The sequence below is a fragment of the Dama dama genome, chromosome 13 (genome assembly GCF_033118175.1).
Source record: "Dama dama isolate Ldn47 chromosome 13, ASM3311817v1, whole genome shotgun sequence".
Classification (NCBI taxonomy): domain Eukaryota; kingdom Metazoa; phylum Chordata; class Mammalia; order Artiodactyla; family Cervidae; genus Dama; species Dama dama.
The window spans coordinates 16,262,194-16,288,666 of NC_083693.1; positions in this window are offsets into that span (position 1 = coordinate 16,262,194).

Below are 26,473 nucleotides of genomic sequence, written 5' to 3' on the forward strand. Positions count from 1 at the left end.
TAAGGATCGAACCTGAGTCTCCTGCATCTCCGGCACTGGCAGGCAGATTCTTTACCACTAAGACACCTGGGGAGCCCTTAATGGAATATTACTGAGCAATAAAAAGGAGTGCTTACTGTTAAACATGTAACATGGATGAATTTCAAAAACATGCTGAGTGAAAGAAGCCAGACACAAAAGAGTATATACTGTAAAACTCCACTATATGAATTTCTGGAATTCATGTATATGAATTTCTGTCCATGTGGACAGAAGTCAAAAAGTATCCAGGGACATGAAGGCACTTTCCATGTAATGGGTATGTTCTATATTTTGTTCATAACAACGTGGTGGTTGTCACATTGGCGTATACAATGATAAAACCTCATCAAACTGAACACTTTATACCTTAAATTTTTAAAAAAGATGAAAAATATCATTTTCTCAGAGTCTTGGCCCAAGTTCTTACAGTAGATTAGCCAGGCAAACAGAATTAATAGGCAAGTCCAGAAGGCTCTGCATCTTTGGGAGAAAACCTTCCCTCTGTCCCTTGATCCATTCCAAGTGTATTCACACACATCCAGGCACACACACACACACTCCTTCACACACAGACATCCATGTGTACACACTCTCCTTTATGTGCAGGGCTGTCCCCTGCACATGCCCTCCCCCCAACCCCAAGCCCGGGGAATCACGCCCCTACCCCCACCCCGGCTCTCTGCCCCTCTGCCCACACACTCACCCCTTCTCCCGTGGTCTAACTGCTCTGGAGTCATCTCCGGCTCTAAACCTCAGCACGCCCTAAATCATAGTTTGTGTGTGTTTTTTTTCAGCAAAATACGGATGCTTTGGAAACCACTTTCCCCTCTAAAGGCCTCCTTCTTCCTTGTTAACTCTGGGCTGAGCTGTTTCATAAATAATGCAGCTCCCCTCTCATCTCAGTTACAAACGTGGACGTCTCCTTGTTTGGAAGGATCACACCGGTCTCCTTGTCTCTGCAGGTCCAAAGCAGCCCCAGGACGAGGTGCAGTCCTGACCCTCTCTGCACAGGAGGCAGCCATGGGCTCCGTCACTTTGTCAAAAGCAGGCTGAGTCCCCTCTGCCCGCTCTTGCCCCAAGCACAATGGTGACTCTGCTGCCTTTGGCCTATGGGTCTGTGAGGGGGTTTCTTTGTGTACCCGGGCTCCAGGGCAGTGGACAGAATCAGTGCACGCGCGTCCCCAGCCCCGGTGGACAAAGGTCTCCAACATCAGTGTCCACGTCTCCGTTGCTCAGAGCCCTGACTTTACTACAGACATTCTGGTGCTCACATTCTGACCCAGAGCCAGCCAGACCAAGGGTTGCTCCCCACCCTGGCTGGCAAATGGAAGTCCAGAGAGCCAGACCTCGTCCCCAGGCCGTCCCCATCCCCACTGCCCAGCTCCCCTGGGGCCTCTGTGAGGCTGGAGGCCAGGGCTTGCCACCCTTCCGGCTGGGTCCCGTGCCAGGCTCTCCCCTGCTGGGGATGGAGGCCGTCCTGGCGTCCAGTCCATCTCCTTAGAATGTCTTGCCTTTCTGCTGCTCACTGAGCATCCTGGGTGCTTGGTTAGGGGTCTGCCCCTGGCCTAATCCTCTCTGCTGAGGGCAGCAGCAAGCCCCACTCCTGAGAAGAGGTTGGCTTCCGGGCTGTGGCTGAAGCAGGCCGGGGCACAGCGCCTGCATGGGGCCGGTTCAGGCCGCCGACCTGCGGAGAGGCTCCCAAGGAGTCAGCCTGCGCAGTGAGACCCTCTCGGCCCCTGTGACCGCACAGCCTGCGGTCCTGAGGCCATCAACCTAGGGTCTGAAGAGGAGCAACCTCACAGCGCACAGGGGAGGCCCTGCGGGGCCTGCAGCAGTTCTGGGCTGAAGACAAAGGACTCCCCTGGGCGCCGGGCACCTCTCCACGTGATACCGTGGGCCGCCTGCGGGGTGAGGCAACCTGGGCCGGCGGCGCTGCCTTCCCAGGTCCGGCCACAAGCCCAGGTGAGCGTGAGAGTTCGGGAGACGCTAATGATCTGAGGTAGCAAACAACTTATTACAGTCCGCCCTATGCATCTGTGTTTTCCACTGTCGAATAAAAACATTCCATTTCTCAGAGTCTCGGGCGCAGACTAGGGGACAGCAGGTCTGCTTTGCATACTCTCTGAGACAGCAGAGAGCACGTTCACCTGCGGGGCACCTGGGAGGCACGTGCCAGGTGCTGCAGGGGGAGCAGGGACCAGCAGGGTCTGCAAGGATGAGCCAGCTCACCCAGCAAGGAAAGGCACAGGCAGAGGGCAAGGGTAGTGACCTCAGAGGGCCGGGAGGCCCATCGGGGTCCCAGCTGTGGTCCAGAGGTGGCTGGGTCAGCCTCGTCCGGAAGGGAAGCTGTGGCTGGCACCCGGCTTCTGCAGCAGTCCTTCCCGAGCTGGGTCCCCGCCGGGCCCCTCCTCACCCTGCTCTTTGGCCCCGTCCCCATCTTGGTCTCTGGGCTCAAAGCTTGACCCCCCCCCTTTCTGAATAGTTCTCGGACTGTGGCCCGGCGGGGCGTCAGGACCGTCCCCTCCTGGTTCCCTTGGCAGGCCTGGCCTTTCCAGAGCTGCCGGCCTTGGTCTGCCCCACCCTGCTCTGCCCTGGGATCGGGTTTCGGAGGAGAGCCCTGTAGTGAGGCCAAATGTGGAATGGGGACAAGGGGAGCGTGATGAGGATGAGGCTGGAAAAGCCGGTTGGATTACGGAGAGGAGCCTGGAAAGGCATGCCAAAGAGATTATCTTTCCCCTTGAAGATAATGAAGAAATGCCCAAGGTTGTTGACTGGACTTGGTCACATCTAAGTTTCAAAGAATCCCCCTGAGGTTGTAGTCATGGGGGCTCAGGACTGTGGCAATGAAAACCCGGGACCTATTTTCCCAGCTCTGAGGCTGCCTTCCCTGCTCCCCTCCTGCTGCATCCGGAGGCTGACAGTCCTGTGACCCCAGACTTCTGCCCCAAGGGTTCCTCTAGGCTGCGTGTCTCTTTCCCATCCCGTCCTCTTGTCCTCTTTCCTTTATGTCTGTCCTGCTGTCATACCGACATCATCTCTCCAATTCTTTCCAGACTGATCACAGTGGAAACATCTTCCCAGCTTAATATTTCAGAACATGGGTTGGGGAAAAGGGTGGTATTTATCGGACCCTCTCAATGCCCCCCAAATAGAGGCCCCTCTAATTCTCGGAGAGACCACTACCCATTTCCTCACTTGTCTTCTTCATTACCCTATTATTCCCCAGGCATTTTCACCTGTTGCTGTTTTGAAGCATAGAGGGAGTTTCACTTCCTAGAAAGATGGAGTAGATAGTAGCAGGCAAAACTGCTGTTGCAACAAGTAAAGAAAAAACAAATAAATTGCGACCATGATAGTTGAAAAGACCTTGAAGAGAGCTATATGCAATGAAGACCAAATAACCTAGAATACAAGAGAAGGAAGGCCTTTTCCAGTCTGTGGGCACAGACCTGCTAGGCTTTCAGTGAAACGTCTGGGAGAGTCTCACCTGAGGCACAGGACTAAATCAGCAGTACAAGGAGCCTCATGAAACCTGCAGGCCAGCCCCAACCCAGCTCAGTCCCTCATGAAGTTAGGTAGTCTGCTCCAGCAACTGAGTGGAGCAAAGGGTGAGTATTCTGCACCCTCTAGACGTCTCCTATACACAACGTCCGGCTCATGTTAAAAACTCAAGTGCCAGGAAATGTTGACCAAAAATAAGACACAAGCTATGGAAGTGGCCAAGGACTTTGGAGTAGAAGTTAAAGACTTTAAAATAACCATGTAATTACATTAAATAAGGTAGAGGGAGAGATGGATAAAATGGATAAAAAGAGACTAACAGAAAACTGGAATCTATAAAAGAATTAAATGGACATTCTAGAATTGTAAAAGAGGGGATCTGAAATCAATGTCTCTTGGATGAATTTAACAGCAGACAGACATAGGAAACTCAAAGCATGAACCCAGAGAGAGGCCAGTAGGAAATAAAGTGCAGAGAGGAGAGAAAGGGAAGAGCAGGACAGTGTGAGATACATGGGCCCTGAGGGCACCTCACACGCCATCATTAGCAGCCTGGTGGGAGAGGAGAGACAATGGGCAGAAGCAGTATTTGAGGAGATAATGTCTGAGAATTTTCCAAAACCAGTTAAAAAAACAAAACCCTCTCTTAAAAAAAAAAGAGTTTCAACAAAACCCAAGCAGGATAAATACAAAGGAAATCACTCTTAGTCATGTCACAGTCAAATTGTTGAAAGCCAAAAACAAAGATAAAATCTTGAAAACAGTTATTAGCAGAAGGTTTGTTACCTGCAAGGGAGTAAATACGTTGTACTATGGCTGGCTTTTCAACAGAAACTATCGAGGCAGGCAGAATAATGCCCTATCAAACACATCCAAGCTTTAATCCCTGGAATCTGTGAGTACATTACCTTACTTGCCTCAAGGAACAGCCCAGATGTGACTAAATTAAGCATTTTGAGATGAGCAGTCTGTATTACCTAGGTGAGCCCGATGTAATCACTGCTGCTGCGAAGTCACTTCAGTCGTGTCCGACTCTGTGCGACCCCAAAGACGGCAGCCCACCAGGCTCCCCCGTCCCTGGGATCCTCAAGGCAAGAACACTGGAGTGGGTTGCCATTTCCTTCTCCAATGTGTGAAAGTGAAAAGGGAAAGTGAAGTCGCTCAGTTGTGTCCAACTCTTAGCGACTCCATGGACTGCAGCCTACCAGGCTCCTCCCTCCACGGGATTTTCCAGGCAAAGAGTACTGAAGTGGGGTGCCATTGCCTTCTCCACATGTAATCACTAGTGTCCTTAAAAGATACAGGCAGGAAGTCAGAGAAGGAGATATGATGATGGAAGCAGAGGTCACAGCGATGTGATGTGAGCTGAGGCTGAGGAATGTGAGCAACCTTTAGAAGGTGGAAAAAGCAAGAAAACAGATCTGGAGTCTCCAGAAGGAACATAGCCCTATGAACACCTTAATTTTAGTTCCTCGAGACCCATTTCAGACTTCTGACCTCCAGAACTGTAAGATAATATCTTTGTACTCTTTTAAGCCACCAAATTTGCAGTAATTTGTCACAGTAGGAAAAGGAAGCTAATACACTATAGAAATCAGCAGACTGTGGAATGGCATCTTCCAAGTGCTGAATGAAAGAAGGGTGAGGTGCTCTAGATACCTAAATAAAGAAATCAGCTGCCACTTTGGCTACTAGACCCTCTGCCTCACTCTGTATTCTAAAGCTCAGGGATTCCCCTCAGCTCACCACGGTGAGACTCTCTGATGCTTCAACCCATCTTAGAGACACACTATATTCAAATCTCTTGACCAATGCAGTACATCTTTCATTGGATTGCTAAGTTGTGCCCAACTCTTTGTAACCCCATGGACTGCAGCATGCCAGGCTTCCCTGTCCTTCACCATCTCCTGGAGCTTGCTCAAATTCATTTCCATTAAGTTGGTGATACTTCCCAACCATTTCATCCTCTGCTGCCCTCTTCTCCTCCTGCCCTCAATCTTTCCCAGCCTCAGGGTCTTTTTCCAATGATTTGGCTTTTCTCATCAGGTCGCCAAACTATTAGAGCTTCAGCTTCAGCAATAGTCCTTCCAAAGACTAATCAGGGTTGATTTCCTTTAGGATTGACTGGTTTGATCTTTTTGCAGTTCAAGGACTCTAAAGGGTTAGCTCCAGCGCCACAATTCAAAAGCATCAATTCTTTGGTGTTCAGTCTTCATTATGGTTCAACTCTCACATCCTTACATGACTACTGGAAAAACCATAGTTTTGACTATATGGACTTTCGTCAGCAAAGTGATGTCCTTACTTTTTAACGTGCTATCTATATTTGCCATAGCTTTTCTTCCAAAGAGCAAGCGACTTTTCATGGTGGCAGTCACCATCTGCAGTGATTTTGGAGCCCAAGAAAATGAAATCTGACACTGCTTCTATTTTTCACCTTCTATTTACCATAAAATGATGGGACCAGATGCTATGATCTTAGCTTTTTTATTTTATTTATTTATTTTTTTTCTGCAGTCCCATAGACGGCAGCCCACCAGGCTCTGCCGACTCTGGGATTCTCCAGGCAAGAACACTGGAGTGGGTTGCCATTTCCTTCTCCAATCCATGAAAGTGAAAAGTGAAAGTGAGGTCACTCCACCGTGTCTGATTCTTCACGGCCCCATAGACCACAGCCTACCAGGCTCCTCCGTCCATGGGATTTTCCAGGCAAGAGTACTGGAGTGGGTTGCCATTGCCTTCTCCATGATCTTAGCTTTTTTAATGTTGAGTTTCAAGTCAGCTTTTTCACTCTGCTCTTTCAGCCTCATCAAGAGGCTCCTTAGCTCCTCTTCACTTTCTGCCATTAGATTGGTATCATCTGTTTATCTGAGGTGGTTAATATTTCTTTCAGAAATCTTGATTCCAGCTTGTGATTCATCCAGGCATTTCCCATGATGACACTGCATAGAAGTTAAATGAGCAGGGTGACCATACACAGCCTTGTTTCCTTTCCCAATTGTACTCCTTTCCCAATTTTGAACCAGTCTGCTGTTTCACGTCTAACTGTCGATCCTTGACCTGCATGCAGATTTCTCAGGAAACAGGTAAGGTGGTCTGGTATTCCCAGATCTTTAAACATTTGCCATAGTTTGTTTTGATACACAAAGTCAAAGGCTTTAGTGTAGTCAAGGAAGCAGAAGTTGATGTTTTTCTGGAATTCTCTTGCTTTCTCTAGTACCCAACAAATATTGACAATTTGATCTCTGCTTCCTCTGCCATTTCTAAACTCAGCTTGTACATCTAGAAGTTCTTGGTTCATATACTGCTAAAGCCTAGCTTGTAGGATTTTGAGCAAAACATTTCTAGCATGTGAAATAAGCACAGTTGTATGGTAGTTGGAACATTCTTTGGCATTGCCCTTGTTTGAGATTAAAATGAAAACTTACCTTTTCCAGTCCTGTGACCACTGTTGTGTTTTCCAAATTTGTTGACATATTGAGTGCAGCACTTTAACAGCATCATCTTTTAGAATTTTAAATAACTTCAGCTGGAATTCCGTTATTTCCACTAGCTTTGTTTGTATTAATGCTTTGTAAGGCCCACTTGACTTCACACTCCAGGATGTCCAGCTCTAGGTGAGTGACCACATTGTCATGGTTATCCAGATCATTAAGACTTTTTTGGTATAGTTTTCTGTGTATTCTTGCTACTTCCTCTTAATCCTTCTGCTTCTGTTAGGTCCCTACAGTTTCTGTCCTTTATCATGCCCATCCTTTTGTAAAATGTTCCCTGGACATCTCCAGTTTTCTTGAAGAGATCTCTAGTCTTTCCCATTCTATTGTTTCCTCTATTTCTTTGCATTGTTCACTTAAGAAGGCTTTCTTATCTCTCCTTGCTATTCTCTGGAATTCTGCTTTCAGTTGGATATACCTTTCCCTTTCTCCCTTGCCTTTCACTTCTGTTTTCTCAGCTATTTGCAAGTCCTCCTCAGGCAATCACTTTGCCTTCTTGCATTTCTTTTTCTTTGGGATGATTTTGGTCACCACTTCCTGTCCAATGTAGTGAACCTCCATCCATAGTTCTTCAGGAGCTCTGTCTATCAGATCTAATCCTTTAAATCTATTTGTCACTTCCACTGTATAAGCATAAGGGATTTGATTTAGGTCCAACATGAATGGCCCAATAGTTTTTCCTCTGTGTGTGTGTGTGCACTCAGTCATGTTTGACTCCTTATGACCCCGTGGACTGGAACTCGCCAGGCTCCTGTGTCTATGGAATTTTCCAGGCAAGAATATTGGAATGAGTTGCCATTTCCTACTCCAGGGGATCTTCCTGACCCAGGGACTGGACCTGCATCTGTTACATTCGCAGGCAATTTCTTAACTACTGAGCCATCTGGGAAGCCCAGTGGTTTTCCCTGCTTTCTTCAATTAAGCCTGAATTTTGCAATAAGGAGCTCATGCTCTGAGCCACAATCAGCTCCAGGTCTTGTTTTTGTTGACTGTATAGAGCTTTTCCATCTTTGGCTGCAAAGAATATAATCAATCTGATTTTGGTATTGACCAAATGGTGATGTCCATGTGTAGAGTTATCTCTCATGTTGTTGGAAGAAGGTGTTTGCTATGACCATGTGTTTCTTGACAAAACTCTGTTAGCCTTTGCCCTGTTTCATTTTGTATTCCAAGGTCAAACTTGCCTGTCATTCCAGGTATCCTTTGACTTCCTACTTTTGCATTTCAATCCCCTATGATAAAAAGGACATCTTTTTTTTGGTGTTAGTTCTAGAAGGTCTTGAGGTCTTCATAGTACCAGTCAACTTCTTCTGCATTAGTGGTTGGGCATAGACTTGGATTACTATGATGTTGAGTCGTTTGCCTTGGAAATGAACCAAAGTCATTCTGTCGTTTTTGCACGGAATGCACCCAAGTACTGCATTTCGGAGTCTTTCACTGACTATGAAGGCTACTCCATTTCTTCTGAGGCATTCTTGCCCACAGTAGTATATATAATGGTCACCTGAATTAAATTAGCCTATTCCCATCCATTTTAGTCCACTGATGTTGGACTAAGATGTCAACGTTGACATCTCCTGCTTGACCACATCCAATTTACCTTGATTTGTGGACCTAACATTGCAGGTTCCTATGCAAATGCTATATTGTTCTTTACAGCATCAGACTTTACTTTCACCACCAGACACATCCACCACTGAGGGTCTTTTCCGTTTGACTCCATCCATCTCGGATGGGCCTGCGCAGCACGGCTCGTAGCTTCAGTGAGTTATGCAAGCCCCTTTGCCAGGACAAGCCTGTGATCCATGAAGGGGCCAGTATATCTAACACATAGTCAGTGAAAATGGAGATCATGTGTAGAATTAATTAATGAATTTAAAACCTTTTTATCCTTCCTTAACAATGTCTCCTGGTACAGCAAGGGGAGGATTAAGATTATTCATAGTTGGATTAAAAAGAGAAACTATGTCCCCTTTTGACATCTTAGATGGATTCTTGAAGCCCATTTCTTACTTAGTCTTTCAGTGATCAGAGCCAGGTACTTAAGAGAAAGAAAAGAAAAAAACTGTTCTAAATTCCCAAAGTGTCTTGTTATAGATAAAGAACTAAATCCAGAAAGACTAAACATGGAGCTTTAAACTTTTTACTTATATTTAATTGAAGGATAGTTGCTTTACATTCTTGTGGTGGTTTCTGCCATACATCGACATGAGTCATCCATACGTTTACATATGTCCCCTCTTGTGGTGGTTTCTGCCATACATCGACATTAATCCTCCATAGGCATACATATGTCCCCTCTTGTGGTGGTTTCTGCCATACATCGACATGAATCCTCCATAGGCATACATATGTCCCCTCTTGTGGTGGTTTCTGCCATACATCGACATGAATCCTCCATAGGCATACATATGTCCCCTCTTGTGGTGGTTTCTGCCATACATCGACATGAATCCTCCATAGGCATACATATGTCCCCTCTTGTGGTGGTTTCTGCCATACATCGACGTGAATCATCCATAGGTGTACATATGTCCCCTCTTGTGGTGGTTTCTGCCATACATCGACATTAATCCTCCATGGGTATACATATGTCCCCTCTTGTGGTGGTTTCTGCCATACATCGACATGAGTCATCCAAAGGCGTACATATGTCCCGTCTTGTGGTGGTTTCTGCCATACATCGACATGAATCATCCATAGGCGTACATACGTCCCCTCTTGTGGTGGTTTCTGCCATACATCGACATGAATCCTCCATGGGTGTACATACGTCCCCTCTTGTGGTGGTTTCTGCCATACATCGACATGAATCCTCCATGGGTGTACATACGTCCCCTCTTGTGGTGGTTTCTGCCATACATCGACATGAATCCTCCATGGGTATACATATGTCCCCTCTTGTGGTGGTTTCTGCCATACATCGACATGAATCCTCCATGGGTGTACATACGTCCCCTCTTGTGGTGGTTTCTGCCATACATCGACATGAGTCATCCATGGGTGTACATACGTCCCCTCTTGTGGTGGTTTCTGCCATACATCGACATGAATCCTCCATGGGTATACATACGTCCCCTCTTGTGGTGGTTTCTGCCATACATCGACATGAATCCTCCATGGGTGTACATATGTCCCCTCTTGTGGTGGTTTCTGCCATACATCGACATGAGTCATCCATGGGTGTACACATGGCCCCTCCCTCGTGACCCTCCCTCCCCGCTCCCGCCCCATCCCTCTAGGTTGTCACAGCAGTGGTTTGACCCCCCTGAGTCACACAGAAGATTCCCACTGGCTATCTATTTAACATATGCTAACATACACGTGTCCCTGCCCCTTCTCCCTTCCTCCCACTCCCTCCTTCTCCTTGTGTCCACAAGTCTGTTTTCTCTGTTTCCATTGCTGCCCTACAAATAGATTCATCCATACCATCTTTCTAGATTCCATACATATGTGATATTTGTTTTTCTCTTTCTGACTTACTTTACTCTGTATAATAGGCTCCAGGTTTTATCCACCTCATTAGAACTGACTCAAATGTGTTCCTTTTTATGACCGAGCAATATTCCATTGTATATATTGCCACAGCTTCTTCATCCATTCATCTGCTGATGGACATCTCAGTTGCTTCCATGTCCTAGCTATTATGAATAGTGCTGCAATGAACATTGGGGGAACATTGGGGTACATTTGTCTTTTTCAATTATAGTTCCCTCATGGTATATGCCCAGTAGTGGGATGGCTGGGTCATATGGTAGATTTATTCCTACTTTTTAGAGGAAACTCCCTACTAAACATGGAGTTTTTCTTGTGGTGGTAAATGTGGTAAAATGTATACCATCTTACCCATTTTTACCATCCTAGCTGTTTCCAGGTTAGTAACAGTAACTACACACACAATGTTGTGCAACCATCACCACCTTCCAGCTCCAGAACTTCATCATCTTCCCAAACTGAAGCTCTGAAGCAATGAAGCAACTCCGCATCATTCTCTCTCCCTTCTGGCATCCACCATCCTACTTTCCGCCGCTGTGAATTTGACTCCTCTAGGAGCCTCAAATTAATGAAGAGTTCTGCTTTTAAGCTGTGAAATGGGAAAGGAGCAGGATGTAACACATGGGCAATTTTTCTGCTGTGCCAGAATGCAGGGTGACCCATTTTCTTGGGCTGGAGGAAGAGTGGAAAGAGAGAGAGAGGAAGAGAGCTGAGGCTTGGGTATGTGGTCTCTGCCCCCCTCCCTGTTCCTGGAGTGAGGAACCACAGGAACCCTCAGCAGGCATCACAGCAGGGAGGGAGCTTCCACGCTTCCCACCACTCAAAGGAGAGTACCAAGCCAACCAGAGGGCCCAGCCTCCTTTGACAAGATTGTACATGAGCGTCCCCACACTCCCCATGCCACTGGGAAACGCTGAGCATCTCTCCAAAGAGCCTGAGTTCACTGGACTGAATTGTATTAATAAACTCCTATGACAATGCTCTTCTGAAGGCATGAGGTTCATCTTTTTCCCACCACTGAGCAGAAAAGGAGCTCGTCAATAAACTGAGTTCTACTGTAGAAAGTAAGGAAAGTTGTTTCCTGCACATGAGTCATAAATTTTACACCCTCTACAAAAACTCTGGCCCAAGGGATTGCATCCTCTTGCTGAGGGGAGTCAAGGTTAGCGTATGTCTCTTGGCTTCCCTGCTGTCTGGCTCAGAGCTGGGTGGGGCCGCCTACAGGAGCAGGGGCTCCACAGAGAAAGCTGCTTCAGGTTCCCCCCTTGGGCAGAGTGCCACACACTCAAGCTGCGAGCACTACCGCAGCAATGCCTGGCGCACTGGCAAGCCGCTTGCTTCCCAGACTGGTCAGCCCACTTGCAAACGCCCACCCCTCCGCCGTCACCCCACCCCACTCTAACCTGCTCCAGGAAAAATATTTGGACAGGGCATGTCTCCCCTACCATGAATTACATACAGAAGGAGCAAAGAGGAGGAAGGTGGGGTCGATAGGACCCCAGACAGCCTCAGAACAGTTCATGCCTGTGGTCGGGGTTAGGGGACGTGGGCTGCATGCATGGCCAGGCTGGGGCGTGGGCCCACAGAGCACATGGCAGAAGGGGCTGGGTGCTTCCAGGGACTGGAGCTTTGGAGGGGCTGTAGGATTCACGCCTATTCTCTCTCCGTTTCTCTCACCCCCACCAGGTGTGAGTTCCTGGGTTATTCTGAGGCCTCCCCATCCCCTAGGTCCTTCCCTGTGAAGAGTCTCCCCCACCTCCTCCGGCGCAGGTGTATCTAAATCTACCCTCTGTCACTGGCAGCACACCCAAAGCAGAGGCTGGCAAAGCTGGAGAAATGAGAGGCCCAATGGGCATTCAGGAGCCCATTTGGATGAATTTCAAGCAGAACCAGTGGCCTTTTCATCTCTCAAGGAGAGAGGAAAACAAGGGATGCAGTTCAAAAGCATCTGGGCTCAGTGTCCCCAGGGAGGGGAGATGAACTCCCTCAACCAAACCACCCCTGTTCCTGCACACCCTGTGTGTGCCCCCAGCTGGCACTCACCCCTCCGTGCACCATGCAGGTCTCCCCACCACGATGCCGGTCCCCCCGCCCCCCGGCATGTCCTCACCATGTGCCCGTGTCCACAGAGGCCATGTGGATGCTCTGCTTCCCCAGGAGCTGCAGCGGGATGTTCCCAGGAGTGTGGGACAGAGGGAGCGTGGGCAGACTGGGCGTTGGGGGTTAAGAGCACCTACCAGATTAAAAAGGAAGAGGTGGCTGACATCTGCCTCTCAGGCTTGCTGTGGTGCTGCTTTTGTTTGCATGTTTATTTTTGCTTTTGTTTGTTTGTCTGTAGTTTTTCATCTCCACCCCATTAAACTATGTCATTAGAGCAGCTAGGGCCCCCTCTCACTGGCTCTGAGTGTGCATTCCAGCCAACATTTCTACTCTAATTAGCCTCATCTTGTAATTCTTCCCAGACAGGAGCACCCTCTAGGCCCAGCCTTGAAACACTGAGGTCAAATAACAAGCGATCTCTTTCCTTTTCCTGAGCTCAAATACATGCCTCAGACCATGAGTGTCCTGAGCGCTGTAGATCCAGAAAGCTGCTTCCAAGCTCTGGGGTGGGGGGCAGAGACCTGCCCCCAGTAAGGACCCTGTATGCTCCCAGGTCAGGGGGACACCATCTGGCCCTTCTGTAACTCATTTCCCCGGGACTTAGAGACAGGTTCTCCAGTGTTTACAGAAACGTCAAAGGCCTAACAAAGATAGTTAATTATTTCAGTGATTCCTGTGTCTTAGGCACGGTTCTAATTCATTTGACCTTCACAACCACCTCATGAGGTAAGTGTACTATTGTTAACCCCCATTTTACAGATAAGAAAGCAAAGGCCCAATAAAGATAAGGCACTTCTCCAAAGTCATGCAATGCCTAACTGGCAGAAGTGGGACTCGAACGTGGGCCTTCTTCAGAGCCATTCTCTTGCCTGTGTTCAGCTGGTTAGGCTGAGAGGCAGGGATGGGGGCCATCCAAAAGGCCAACAGGGGCCATGAAGGACCTGCAAACCACACAGCACACAGCCATTCATGGAGAGTCGGGGGAGAGCCACTCCTTAGCTACGGGCAGTTGTTACCATGCAGGAGGGCAGTGTTGCCAGACACTCTAGTTTTTTAAGAGAAGCCAGGAATCTGGATACTGATATGAAATTTCCCAATTAAAAATGTCATCAGCTAATTCAAATCTTATGTGAGGGAATTAAAAAACAACCCACTGTATTAGTTTGGCCAAAGAGTCAGTTCAGGTTTTTCCATAACATCTTACAATATTTCCAGTCCCCATTCAACTCATCAACTGCCTGCCTGTCTGTGGCTTCTGGGTCAGCTCAAAGAAGGCAGACTGACTTAATCTCCTAAATCAACATTCCATTGGTAGTGGCTACCTGGGGTGCAATGTTGAGAAGGTTCTGACTGTGAGTCTGGCCTGGGTAAGAAAGTCTGGCAATGCATTAGCAATGTCTGCCATGGGTATTATCTGAAAGAATGACAGTACCTATGCTGTGTTTGCTAGCGTGTGAGATGAGTACAATTGTGAGGTAGTTTGAGCATTCTTTGGCATTGCCTTTCTTTGGCATTGGAATGAAAACTGACCTTTTCCAGTCCTGTGGCTGCTGCTGAGTTTTTCAAATTTGCTGACATATTGAGTGCAGCACTTTAACAGTATCATCTTTTAGGACTTGAAATAGCTCAGCTGGAATTCCATCACCTCCACTAGCTTTGTTCATAGTGACGCTTCCTAAGGCCCACTTGACTTCTCATTCCAGGATGTCTAGCTCTAGGTGAGTGATCACACCATCGTGATTATCTGGGTCACGAAGATCTTTTTTTGAATAGTTCTATATATTCTTGCCACCTCTTCTTAGTATCTTCTGCTTCTGTTAGGTCCCTACCATTTCTGTCCTTTATTGTGCCCATCTTTGCATGAAATGTTCCCTTGGTATGTCTAATTTTCTTGAAGAGATCTAGTCTTTCCCATTCTATTGTTTTCCTCTATTTCTTTGCATTGATCACTGAGGAAGGCTTTCTTATTTCTCCTTGCTATTCTTTAGAACTCTGCATTCAAATGGGTAATCTTTCCTTTTCTTCTTCGCCTTTCACTTCTCTTCTTTTCACAGCTATTTGTAAGGCCTCCTCAGACAACCATTTTGCCTTTTTGCATTTCTTTTTTTGGGGGATGGTTTTGATCACAGCCTCCTGTACAATGTCACAAACCTCCACCCATAGTTCTTCAGGCGCTCTGTCTATCAGATCTAATCCCTTGACTCTGTTTGTCACTTCCACTATAATCATAAGGGATTTGATTTAGGTCATACCTGAATAGTCTGGTGGTTTTCCCTACTTACTTCAATTTGTCTGAATTTTGCAATAAGGAGTTCATAATCTGAGCCACAGTCAGCTCCCAGTCTTGTTTTTGCTGACTGTATAGAACTTCTCCACCTTCAGCTGCAAAGAATATAATCACTCTTATTTCAGTATTGACCATCTGGTGATGTCCATGTGTAGAGTCTTCTCTTGTGTTGTTGGAAGAGGGTGTTTGCTATGACCAGTGTGTTCTCTTGGCAAAACTCTGTTAGTCTTTGCCCTGCTTCATTTGTACTCCAAGGCGAAACTTGCCTGTTACTCCTCTCTCACATGCTAACAAAGCAATGCTCAAAATTCTCCAGGCGAGGCTTCAACATTACGTGAACTGAGAACTTACAGATGTTCAAGCTGGATTTAGAAAAGGCAGAGGAACCAGAGACCAAATTGCCAACATCTGTTGGATCATAGAAAAACCAAGAGAGTTCCAGAAAAACATCTACTTCTGCATTATTGACTATGCCAAAGCCTTTGACTGTGTAGATCACAACAAACTGTGGAAAACTCTTCAAGAGATGGGACTACAAGACCACCTTACCTGCCTCCTGAGAAACCTGTATGCAGGTCAAGAAGCAACAGTTAGAACCAGACATGGAACAATGGACTGGTTCCAAATTGGGAAAGGAGTAGATCAAAGCTGTTTTATTATCACCTTGGTTATTTAACTTATACGCAGAGTACATCATGTGAAATGCTGGGCTGGATGAAGCACAAGCTGGAATCAAGATTGCTAGGAGAAATATCAATAACCTGAGATATGCAGATGACACCACCCTTTTGGCAGAAAGCAGAGAGGAACTAAAGAGCATCTTAATGAAAGTGAAAGAGGAGAGTGAACAAGTTGACTTAAAACTCAACATTCAAAAAACTAAGATCATGGTATCCCGTGCCATCACTTCACGGGCTCCAAAATCACTGCAGATGGTGACTGCAGCCATGAAATTAAAAGATCCTTGCTCCTTGGGGAAAAGGTTATGACCAACCTAGATAGCATATTAAAAAACAGAGACATTTCGGCAAAGTAATGTCTCTGCTTTTTAATATGCTATCTAGGTTGGTCATAGCTTTTCTTCCAAGGAGCAAGTGTCTTTTAATTTCATGGCTGCAGTCACCATCTGCAGTGATTTTGGAGCCCGGGAAAATAAAGTCTGTCACTGTTTCCATTGTTTCCCCATCTATTTGCCATGAAGTGATGGGACCAGATGCCATGATCTTAGTTTTTTTAATGTTGAGTTTTAAGTCAGCTTTTTCACTCTCATCAAGATGCTCTTTAGTTCCTCTTTGCTTTCTGCCATAAGGGTGATGCCATCTGCATATTTTCCAGTAGTCGTGCATGGATTGGGGAAGGAAATGGCAACCCACTCCAGTATTCTTGCCTAGAGAATCCTGTGGACAGAGGAGCCTGGTGGGCTGCTGTCCATAGGGTAGCATAGAGTCGGACATGACTGAAGCGACTTAGCATGCATGCATTGGAGAAGGAAATGGCAACCCACTCCAGTATTCTTGCCTGGAAAATCCCAGGGACAGAGGAGTCTGGTGGGCTGCCATCTATGGGTCGCACAGAGTCAGACATGACTGAAGTGACTTAGCAGCAGCAGCAGCAGCAGCATGTGTGAATATAAGAGTTGGACCATAAAGAAAGCTGAGCGCTGAAGAATTAATGCTTTTGAACTGTGGTGTTGGAGAAGACTCTTGAGAGTCCCTTGGACTGCAAGAAGATCAAACCAGTCAATTCTAAAGGAAATCAAACCTGATTATTCATTAGAAGGACTGATGCTGAAACTGAAGCTCCAATATTTTGGCCACCTGATGTGAAGAGCTGACTCATTGGAAAAGACCCTGATGCTGGGAAAGGTTGAAAGCAGGAGGAGAAGGGAACAGAGGATGAGATGGTTGGATGGTATCACTGACTCAATGAACATGAGTTTGAGCAAGCTCCAGGAATTGGTGATGGACAGGGAGGCCTGGTGTCCTGCAGTCCATGAGGTTGGAAAGAGTCCATCAATTGAGCGAGTTCTGAGTTCAATTGAGATCAATTGACTTCACAATTGAGCGAGTGAACTGAACTGAACTGATGCTGCGTTTTCTCTGACTGGTTAAACACTATATGGAATGAACAAATGTTTAGTTCCTGTTTCTACAGGACTCCCACTCTTTAAATCCCCCCACTTTCCCTCACCCTGGCCCAGGTGGCAAATGTCCTAGGACAGGGGTCCCCAGCCCCCAGGCCACAGACTGGTACTGGTCTCTGGCCTGTTAGGAACCAGGCCTCATGGCAGGAGGTGAGTGGCGGGTGAGCCTACGAAGCTTCATCTGTATTTACAGCTGCCCCCCATCATTCACTTTCCTGCCTGAACTCCACCTACTATCTGGGGATCAGCAGCGGCATTAGATCCTCATAGGAGCATGGGCCCTACTGTGAACTGGGCATTGAGGGATTAAGGCTGCATCCTCATTATGAGAATCATCCTGAAAACACCCCCAACCCCATCCTGGGAAAAATTATCTTCCACAAAACTGGTCCCTGGGGCCAAAAATGTTGGGGACTGCTGTCCTAGGTACTAGGTACATTATTAACCCTCACACCAATGTTGTGGAGAGGGGTTACCACTTGTGTTTGACTCTGTTTCAGCTCCCCTCCAACCAGGAACTAGAATCCTGCACCGTTCACCATCGCCGCCTGGATTCAGCCTGTCCAGGCCCTCTGAGATCTCCCTGGGCATCAGCGGTCTTCAGTGAAGGGACATCACACAGGGCACACTGTTTTGTCTGACAAAAGCCCCAGCAGACAGTGCTCTTCTTGGAAGCATCTTCCACTATGACACGCTCCACCCCTCCCCGTTCAGGGTCTGACCCTGCTTGCTCTGCCCTGGTGAGGTTTCAGAAATGCCCGGTCCTTTATTCCTTTTTGAGGCACCCATCTTCTGCAGATACCCTTTAGACTTACTGTATCCCAATTTGCTTAAAAACAAACTTTCCCCAATAAATTCAGCCTCTCAGGTCTAATACCGATCACCACGACTGCCGGAAGTCATACAGAGACAGCCCTGGAGCCACTTCAGTTGTGGGAGACAGATATGTGACATTTGAGATATCCAGATGGCCTTACCCACATATTGGCTATTTTTCTTCATTGCATTCATACCTGCAAAGAGTTTCTTTGGCCTGGTTTAGTGCTTCATCTGCACTCCTATTTTCCTTGTAAAATAGTTTTTCTTAGCCAGATGATGAGGGACCTGAGAGCAGGTCCTATTTCTTTCACTTCTCCCATTAACTCATTGGACAAATACTATTTGAGTGTCTGCAGTGGGCCAGATACTGCTCTAGGACCCAAGGACACAGCATTGCCCAGAACAGAGGGTCCACGCTCATGAAGCTTGCCTTCCTCTCTCTTTGAACCCTGTAGCCGGGGATGCCCATAAACACACTGGTCTTGAGATCCTCGAGGTTTCGCTGGGCACAGCCACAGGCTTGGTGCTCACCCTGGCTCCGTGTGTTTGCCTTTGGGTTCTCCTTGTAGAGACTTCTTTTTCTAGCTCTGCTGACACATGCCCTGAAGACAGACCACCTTCCCCAGGTCCAAGGCACTGCCACTTGATCTTAGGCTAGGCACATGAACTCCCTAAGCCCCTTTTCTCGCCTATCAAAGATGGGTAATGTCTACATGACAGGTTACTGTGAGCTGTGAGTAGCATGGTGTAGTACGTCTCATTATTGCAGTGCAATTGTGTTCAGAGATAAAAATTTAGTATCCCGCTTCCACTCCCCAGCATACTCTTACTGCCCCTGATTCTTCCAGAAGTCTCCTTTCCCTGGGAAAGAGAAAATGCAACAGAATACAGATACCAAGGAACCAAATTCTTGGCTTTGGAGATTCAAAATCCACTTCAACAGATACCAGTGGAAATCAATGTTGATAGTCCACACTGAACAGTGTATATCTCAGAGGGGCCCAGGATGACTCTTGTTATGGTTAGAATAGGGTAGCTATGCTGCAGTCACAAACATACCCCAAAACAGAGGATCTTGGTACATGAAAGTTTGTTTCTCCTTCATTTAGCTCTGATCCATGGCTCCTCCTCCTAGGTAGCTCCCTTCCCAAGTGATGACTCAGAGATCCAGCATGCTTAGTGATAGCCGCTAGGGTGGCTCTAGCAGGAGAAAGGGACTGGAAAGTCACAGAGAGGGCTTTACATCACCTTAGCAAGTAAACATTATGCATTATCTCCTCATACAGCCCCTTGACCAGAACTAATCACATGTACCCAACCTAACTACAAGGGAGATTGGGAAATGTAGTCCTCCTGTGTGCTCAGGCAGAGGAAATGAAACAGAATTTAGGAAGACCTAGTTTTGTCTCTTTCTCCATCATGAACCAGGCATATTCTGGGCAGGATCATACATAAATTTCCTGCAGAAGTAAGACGTTATCCCATGTAGAAAACCCTAAGTTGCAGTGAGCTTTAATCTAAATTGAGAAATCACTGAATTCTACCGGGCTTTCATGAAAATGACTAGGTTATAATTTTTGTCATCAGGGAGAAATAGGAAACCTAAAGATATGAAACAGTTTTAGGTATAGAAAAATAAATGAAGTCATCTTTGCCCACATGAGAACATGAGTCACTACATTATTACATGGGTCAGGACATTACTACAGGCTACACATGTTTATAGCTGGAAAAAAATCTTATAGATTGTTGGTCAGAAGTGGGGTAGAACAGAGATTCAGTGTATTAGCTCCTGGGTTCAAATCTGCACCTCACTAGCAGAGTGAAGTTCAAATGCAATCAAATGGGGTAATGCTCAGCTCCTGGCTGGATACATCATAAGGTTGCAATAAAGGTTAGTGGTTGTAAACATCCGCAGCTGAAACTAAGATCCAGAGATTTTAATTTTCAATCTGATATTTTTCCATTACTCCTAACCCCCAAAAGCTCTTGACATCTTGTTTTCACTGCCAAGATTAATGATAATGATTAGAATATCTTCAAAGTTCTCATCTCAAAGAGAAAAAAATTTAACTCTGTGAGGTAATGGATGTTAACTAGACTTATTGTGGGGATCATTTTGCAATATGCTCACCTAGTGATCATGGTGTACACCTGAAACTAATATAATATTATATGTCAATTATGTTTTATTAGAAGAAGGACAAGAAGGAGGGAAAAAAACTGCCATTAATTGAGCTCTTGCAATGTGCCAGGCATTTTACATAACTCACATCATTCAGTCCTTACAACAACTCTGAATTGGGTATCGTTGTGACCATTTTATAGACAGAGCACTTGGCACTTAGAGAGATTGAGTTAACCTGTGCAGGGACAGTGGGGGAGTTCTAAAACGTGCCACACGGAGATCCGACCCTGGCTCCCCAGCACACTGACTCTCCAACCCCAGGCAGGCGACCTCAGCACGCTAGGATTTATTTTCTCTGCCTGTAAAACAGGAATAGCAATAACATGTACCTGGCTCAGCTGGTAAAGAATCCGCCTGCAATGAGGGAGACCTGGGTTTGATCCCTGGGTTGGGAAGATCCCCTGGAGAAGGGAAAGGCTTCCCTTCTATCCACTCCAGTAATCCGGCCTGGAGAAGTCCATACAGTCCATGGGGTCGCAAAGAGTCAGACATAACTGAGTGACTTTCACTTCATTTCACTTCAGGGGAAAAAAAAGTTACACAAGTTCCTTTACCTTCCTCCAGCTAAGAGGTGGGGTCTCTGCCCCCTCCCTTTGAATCTGGGTTGACCTTAGTGACTAGCTTGTGACCAACAGAATGAAGCTCAACTTCCAAGGCTCCTCAGAAGAGGCCGTGTGGTTTCTGCCTGGTTCCCCTGGAACACTTGCCTTTGGGGCGCTGAGTTGTTGTTATAGGCTGAGTTATGCTTTCCCACCCCAGATTCATTTGTTGGAGCACCCACCCTCAGTACCTCAGAATGTGACCTTCTTTGGAAATAGAGTCTTTGAGAGGTAGTCAAGTTAAAATAAAGTCAGTAGAGTGGCTCCTAATCCAGTAAGACTGGTATCCTTATAAAAAGGGGAAATTTAAACACACACACAGCAGACGATGTAAAGATACAGCAGACAGCCATCTACAAGACAAAGAGAAGGGCATGGGACAGAACATTCCTTCAGGATCCTCAGAGAGGACCTACCCTGCCAACACCATGAATTTGGACTTCCAACCTCCAGACTGTGAGATAATCCATTTCTATTGTTCTAAGCAAGGCACTGAGGTTGCAGTACTTTGTTACAGCAAAGAAATACAGTTGTCATGTAAGAAGGCAGATCCCACCCCCAAGGCCTCCATGCTGTTGGGAAGCCCAGGACACATAAGGAGGCCGTGTGTGTGTCTTCTGGTGATGGCCCTGCTGAGGTTCCAGCTGACACCAGCATCACCCATCAGACACAGAGAAAAGGTACTTCCAGATGATTCCAGTCACCAGCTATAGCTTCCCACCCCTGAATTTACCCACATTTTTGAGTGTTCCCAGACAAGAAAGACCACACACATCATGAAGCAAGTGGGTCCTTCACACTTGTAACTAAATTCTGCTGAATTCTCAGCCCTCAGAATCTATGTGCATAATAAAATAGCTTTTGTTAGGTCACAGGTTTTGAGGCTCTATGGAGCAACAGGAAGGGGGAACAGTGTGACAGCTAGTGAGGCCACAGCTGGGGCTCCCTGACCTCAGAATGCAGACCTCCCCCAAAAGCAAGCTCATCAGCCTTGCTGTCTCAGAGGGTGTCTGGGTAGGAAGATTTTTGCTGAGTTTTGTCTCTGAGAAAACACCACCGGCCCACGTGGGCTAGACTTTGGTTGACCCATTGAGGACCATCTGGCCTCTGAGGAAGCCAGCTCCCCTCAGCCTTCTTCAAGTTTCGAGAGCAGCCAGGATACCAAAGGCAGCCATCATGTCTGGTCTTTTCAAGATCTGGCCACCTGAATGAGGATTAGAACGGTAGGCATTGCTTGACCCTGTGCCAGTGGTCATTTTGCAGATAGGTCTGTAATCAGGAGAGCTGCTGGGAATCAGAGTATAATCTTGGCGTTTGAGCAGCGTATAATCTGCTTGGGTTTGAATTCTGCCTGGGTCTGGGTCAGTAATATAACCTCCCCAAGCCTATTTCTTCATCTGTGAAATGGGAAAATAATGGCACCCACCTTGTAAGGGTTCTCATGAGGCTCGCCCAGGACATTGTTGTGGGAAGCATGGAGCTGGGGCCCAGCATAGAGTCAGCTCACAGAAAACGTGTGCTATCCCTGCCACTCATCAACAGCAACCCTTAGCTCCTAGAGGTTTATCTACTGTCTCCAGGGCAGACTAGTTTATTTCCTGGGAGCTTCCCTGCAAAGGAGAGAAGGTAGCTTAAAATAACCCCAAGAAGGTTGAGCTCTTTCAAAAGTTAATTTTGAAAAATTAATAAAGATTCCAGACAAACCTACGGTAGCGTTGTTATTACTGGTGAGCTGCTGCTGCTGTTGTTCTGAATAGCCTTGAAGATGCCTGGCTTTGAAGCTGCAAAGGGTGGCAATTAGCCTCTCCTGAAAGTCCTCGCAGCAGTAAAGCCTTGGCACAGGGTGCAGGGTTTCACTTCCTTCCCCATTTTGCCGTCACTATGTCTGCCTGCCTCCCCACTGCGGCCCAGGCACGGGCAGTGGAAGGGCTGCGTGGTCTCCTCAGCTCACTGCTGCAGGAAACGCGGCCTGCTGCTGCGATGACTCCCAGAAAAGAAGGCGGATGGGCTGACTCAACGTGAACCATCTCCCCGCACCGCCCCGCACCCTGGCACGCTGTCCCCACACGGGCCCCCTCCCCGGAGGGTGAGACTGAATCACAGCTCAGGGTCCTGGGACTCTCCCGGCCTCTTTCTCAGCGCTGGCCTGGCCAAGCGCTCCAACTGCAGGGTGCCTGCACAGATCAGAACTGATTCCCCCGTAAGCAGCGGCCTGCCCCCCGGCAGCACTCTGTCAGAAACCATCTCTGGGCAGGCAGCTGGCAGGCTGCTCTGCTCCCTCCTGCTCCACGCGGGGCAAGGCTTGTCCAAATATTTGCCTTGATCCTGCTTTCTGATTCATCATGTGCAGGAACCTCTGTAATTTCATCTACTGTGTGACTCAGACCAGGGCTCCGCACAAGTGCCGAGCACCCAGGCCGGAGCCGCTCGCAGGCCAGGCCTGCAGCCAGCGCCTGCTGCTCCCAGCCAGCCCTGGGGTTCGGGAGCAGGGCTGGGCCTCCCTGGACTGCCTAGCCCTAGATTAAAATCTCTTTTGTCTGGGATGATTAATAGAGCCGCAAACACGCCTCAGTGCAAGGGTGTGAGGTGCACTTTGTACCTTTTCCAAGTCTTTTTCTTTTAAATGCTAAATCCATTTGCAGCTCATAAATTACGTTGGCTTCAAAATGAAATGTTCCTGACAGCAGCAGGCAGGGTGTGGGTCCCACTAAAACATTTTCTCTTGTCGGCCCCTCTCCGGCTCTGAGACCCTAAGAGAAGTCAGCTCGCCTTCCGGAGGAGGAGGGGAGCAGCAGAATGACCTAGATTTCAAATCTGCGAGACAGGTAGAGCCAGCTCTCCCGTCTTCCAAAGGATGCCCTGCACAGGGTCCCAGGGTTTCGAAGGAGCCAGCAGGATGCACCACGCTCCTGTTCCGGCTTGGACCCTCTCCTCTTACGGGTGACGGGGTCATCTTCTCCTTCACCAGGTCTGTCCTTTTAGGAAAATCCACAAGCTGGGCTGGCGCGGCCCCTGGTGCTCCCTGGTAGGGCGACAGGGGAAGCAGGGGTGAGGCGTTCCCCGTGGAGGGAGGTGTGTGGGGTGAGGGAAGGCGGCAGCTCAGACACTGGCGTCTCCAGCAGTCAAGGACAATGGAATTTAAACTTTCTTTCCACCACTTTCTAGCTTTGTGGCTTTGGGCAAGTTACTTGCACTCTCTGAGCCTGTTTCTTCTTCCATTCATTCACTCATTGCTCATTTTCAAAGCACCCTGTCCACCCCCTAGCACTTACCTTACACTCTGACACTACACAGCCATGTGTATTTGTACCTTGCCAGGCAGAGGGAAGCAATAAACAGATGAGTGAGATGCAGGTCAGGGAGCCAGCCTAGCCCAGACGACTGAGGCAGGCGACGGGCTGGAGGGACCCAGAGAGCGGCGGTGAAGCCACGCACGGTGGGAGCTCCCTAAACATTGCTGCCGTCATTATTACTATTTGACAGCGGGTAGTGAGCGGCAATGCACTTGCAGTGAGGACGTTGAAGGGAGAATGCCGCAAGCTGGGAGGAAAACGACATCAAAGCCAGGGTGCTGCTGGCGCCTTCGATGGGTGCGCGTCATTTCCCGCTGCTCCAGGCTCCCTGCACCCCGGCCTCCAAAGCACAGACAGGCCTCAGGCCACCCCGTGCCCCAAAGGTCAGCTGGCTAGAGTTTCACGAGCCGGCATTCCGGGCCTGGGGCCTGCACAGGCAGCTCTCTGCCCGCAGTCAAGCCTCCAGGTTCCCATCCAGCACCAGCTGCCCCAGCTCCCCCCATCCCAGTTGGCCTCAGGGGTGCTGAGGCAGCTGCTGCCAGGCAGGGCTGGGGTGGGCGAGGCAGAGGAGAAGCAGGCCCCAGGGCAGCTGTCCTCACCGGCAGACGCGGAGCCCTACTGGAGCCGGGGTGTCCCAGTCGGGGGCACGCCAAGCTCTGCAGGGAGGGGGTGCCCAGTGGATGTACATACATACACCTGCTTTATTGTACTGACCCGGCTCCAAATGTTTATTTCATTTAAATTTCCAAGATTCTGGGCAGTTTCTATTGTCGGGCCGGTTTTATAAGGAAAACAAGACTCAGAGAGGTCCCGGAAGCAGATGGCAGGACAAAGAAGTTCAGACGCCATGTTCTGCGGGCCTTCAGGTGACAGCCCCGGAAACAGGAGGGCCCAGCAGGGGCCCGAGTTCAGCCCCTCTTCCCATCAAATCACACTCCCTGAGAGACACAAAAAGAAGTTTCTTTGTGTCTCCCGTTTTTAAGGTTGAAGCAGAGTCGACAGCAGGAGCAGAGTTTAAAGGAGGCCCCTTCTGCCCTCACCGCCCGCACCACGAGGCCGGCGCGGAGGCGCGGCCCACGCAGGCTCCCGCAGAAGCTCTGCAGGCGGCGGTGGGCTCTGCCGGAAGCCCACACTCAGCGCTTTCCACTGCCTCCCTCTTCCCCTTTCACTTCCGGACGCCCGCAGGTCTGCGTCTGCCTGCCCGCGAGGGCACAGCTGTGGCATTCATCTTGATGTCCTGTGGCACCGGGCACAGTGGGCTGCCCCGGGCGGGGTCCCCCGCTCGCTCCTTCACCTGAAACGAGAACGCTCTGCAAACCGGGCCAGGGCACAGACCGAAGGAGCTGTCAGCAGCGCGCAGGCTCGGCTGCGAAACGCAAGCCTCCTGGGCCTTCCGTGGCCGCGGCCAAGAGGGCAGAGGCGGCGGGCAGGAGAGGGCAGGGGACGGCAGAAAGCCTGTGTGGCCTCCGCAGCGGCCGCCGGCCGCGCTGCAACAGGACAGTTCCTCCAAGTGGGCCTGGAACACAGCCACAAAGCGGAGACTGCCCTGCTGACGAGGCTGGGGGAGTGTGCAGAGAGAAATGACAGGAGCCCTTGCCTCTTGGGGAAGTTTAAAGACAGCCCAGAGAACGACATCTTAGATTCTACCTTCCGAAAGGCTGAGGGCTGGGCACAATTCCCTGCCTTTGTTCCCCTCTTTTGTCTTGGGCAGATGTTCCTGGCCATACTCGTACCTGTGGTTTTATTGTCATCTGCTTTGGAAACAGGCAGGGTATAAATCCGTCAGCGAAATTTTAGAATGCAGCTCTTTGCTCTAGCATCGAAATAGACAAAGAAGAAAGAGGCTCTTCATAAATGCCTTTGGAGGCTTGTGATGTGCGTGGGGCTGCCAATAAAAGGCAAATTCTCTGCTTTGAGGTTACACACACTGAACCCAGGGGGGTCCTTGGGCCTCTGATCACAGCAGGAGTCCTGCTGGTGGGGCTTGATCTGCAACCCTGGTGCTCCCAGCTGCGGGGGGTCGTGTGGACCACAGCCACCTCTGGGACCCAGCAGGAAAGGAGGGATGCTCCTTGCTGCAGCCAGCAACCTACGAAGCCCCTGATCACTCCTCTAGAAAAGAGGGTAGAAGAGGGTGATGCAGAACATCTCTACCCCTTCCCTTGAATTTCTGCCACCACTGGCTTCCCAGGTCTTCCTTCTTACTTAGCAGAGGTCTGACAGTACCGGGAAGTCACAGATCTTAGGACGGTCCCGCCCCAAGAAGCCAGGTGAAGGCTGGGTTGCCTTGCTGGGCACCGGCTGTCATGCTGCTGCAGTGGAGCGCTTGGCAGAGGTGATACCGGGGACCATGGGTTCCCTGAGGAAAGATCCCAGGAAGGATTGTGGGAACTGGCCAAAGGTAAAACAGAAAGCTTTAAATATTTGAGTCCGGTTGAGGAGGGAAACAAGTGTGATAACAAGGCCACCCCCTGCCACCCCTGCCCTGTTTGGGAGGGCAGCATGAGGAAAACCTTTATGTGAGGTCGAGGGA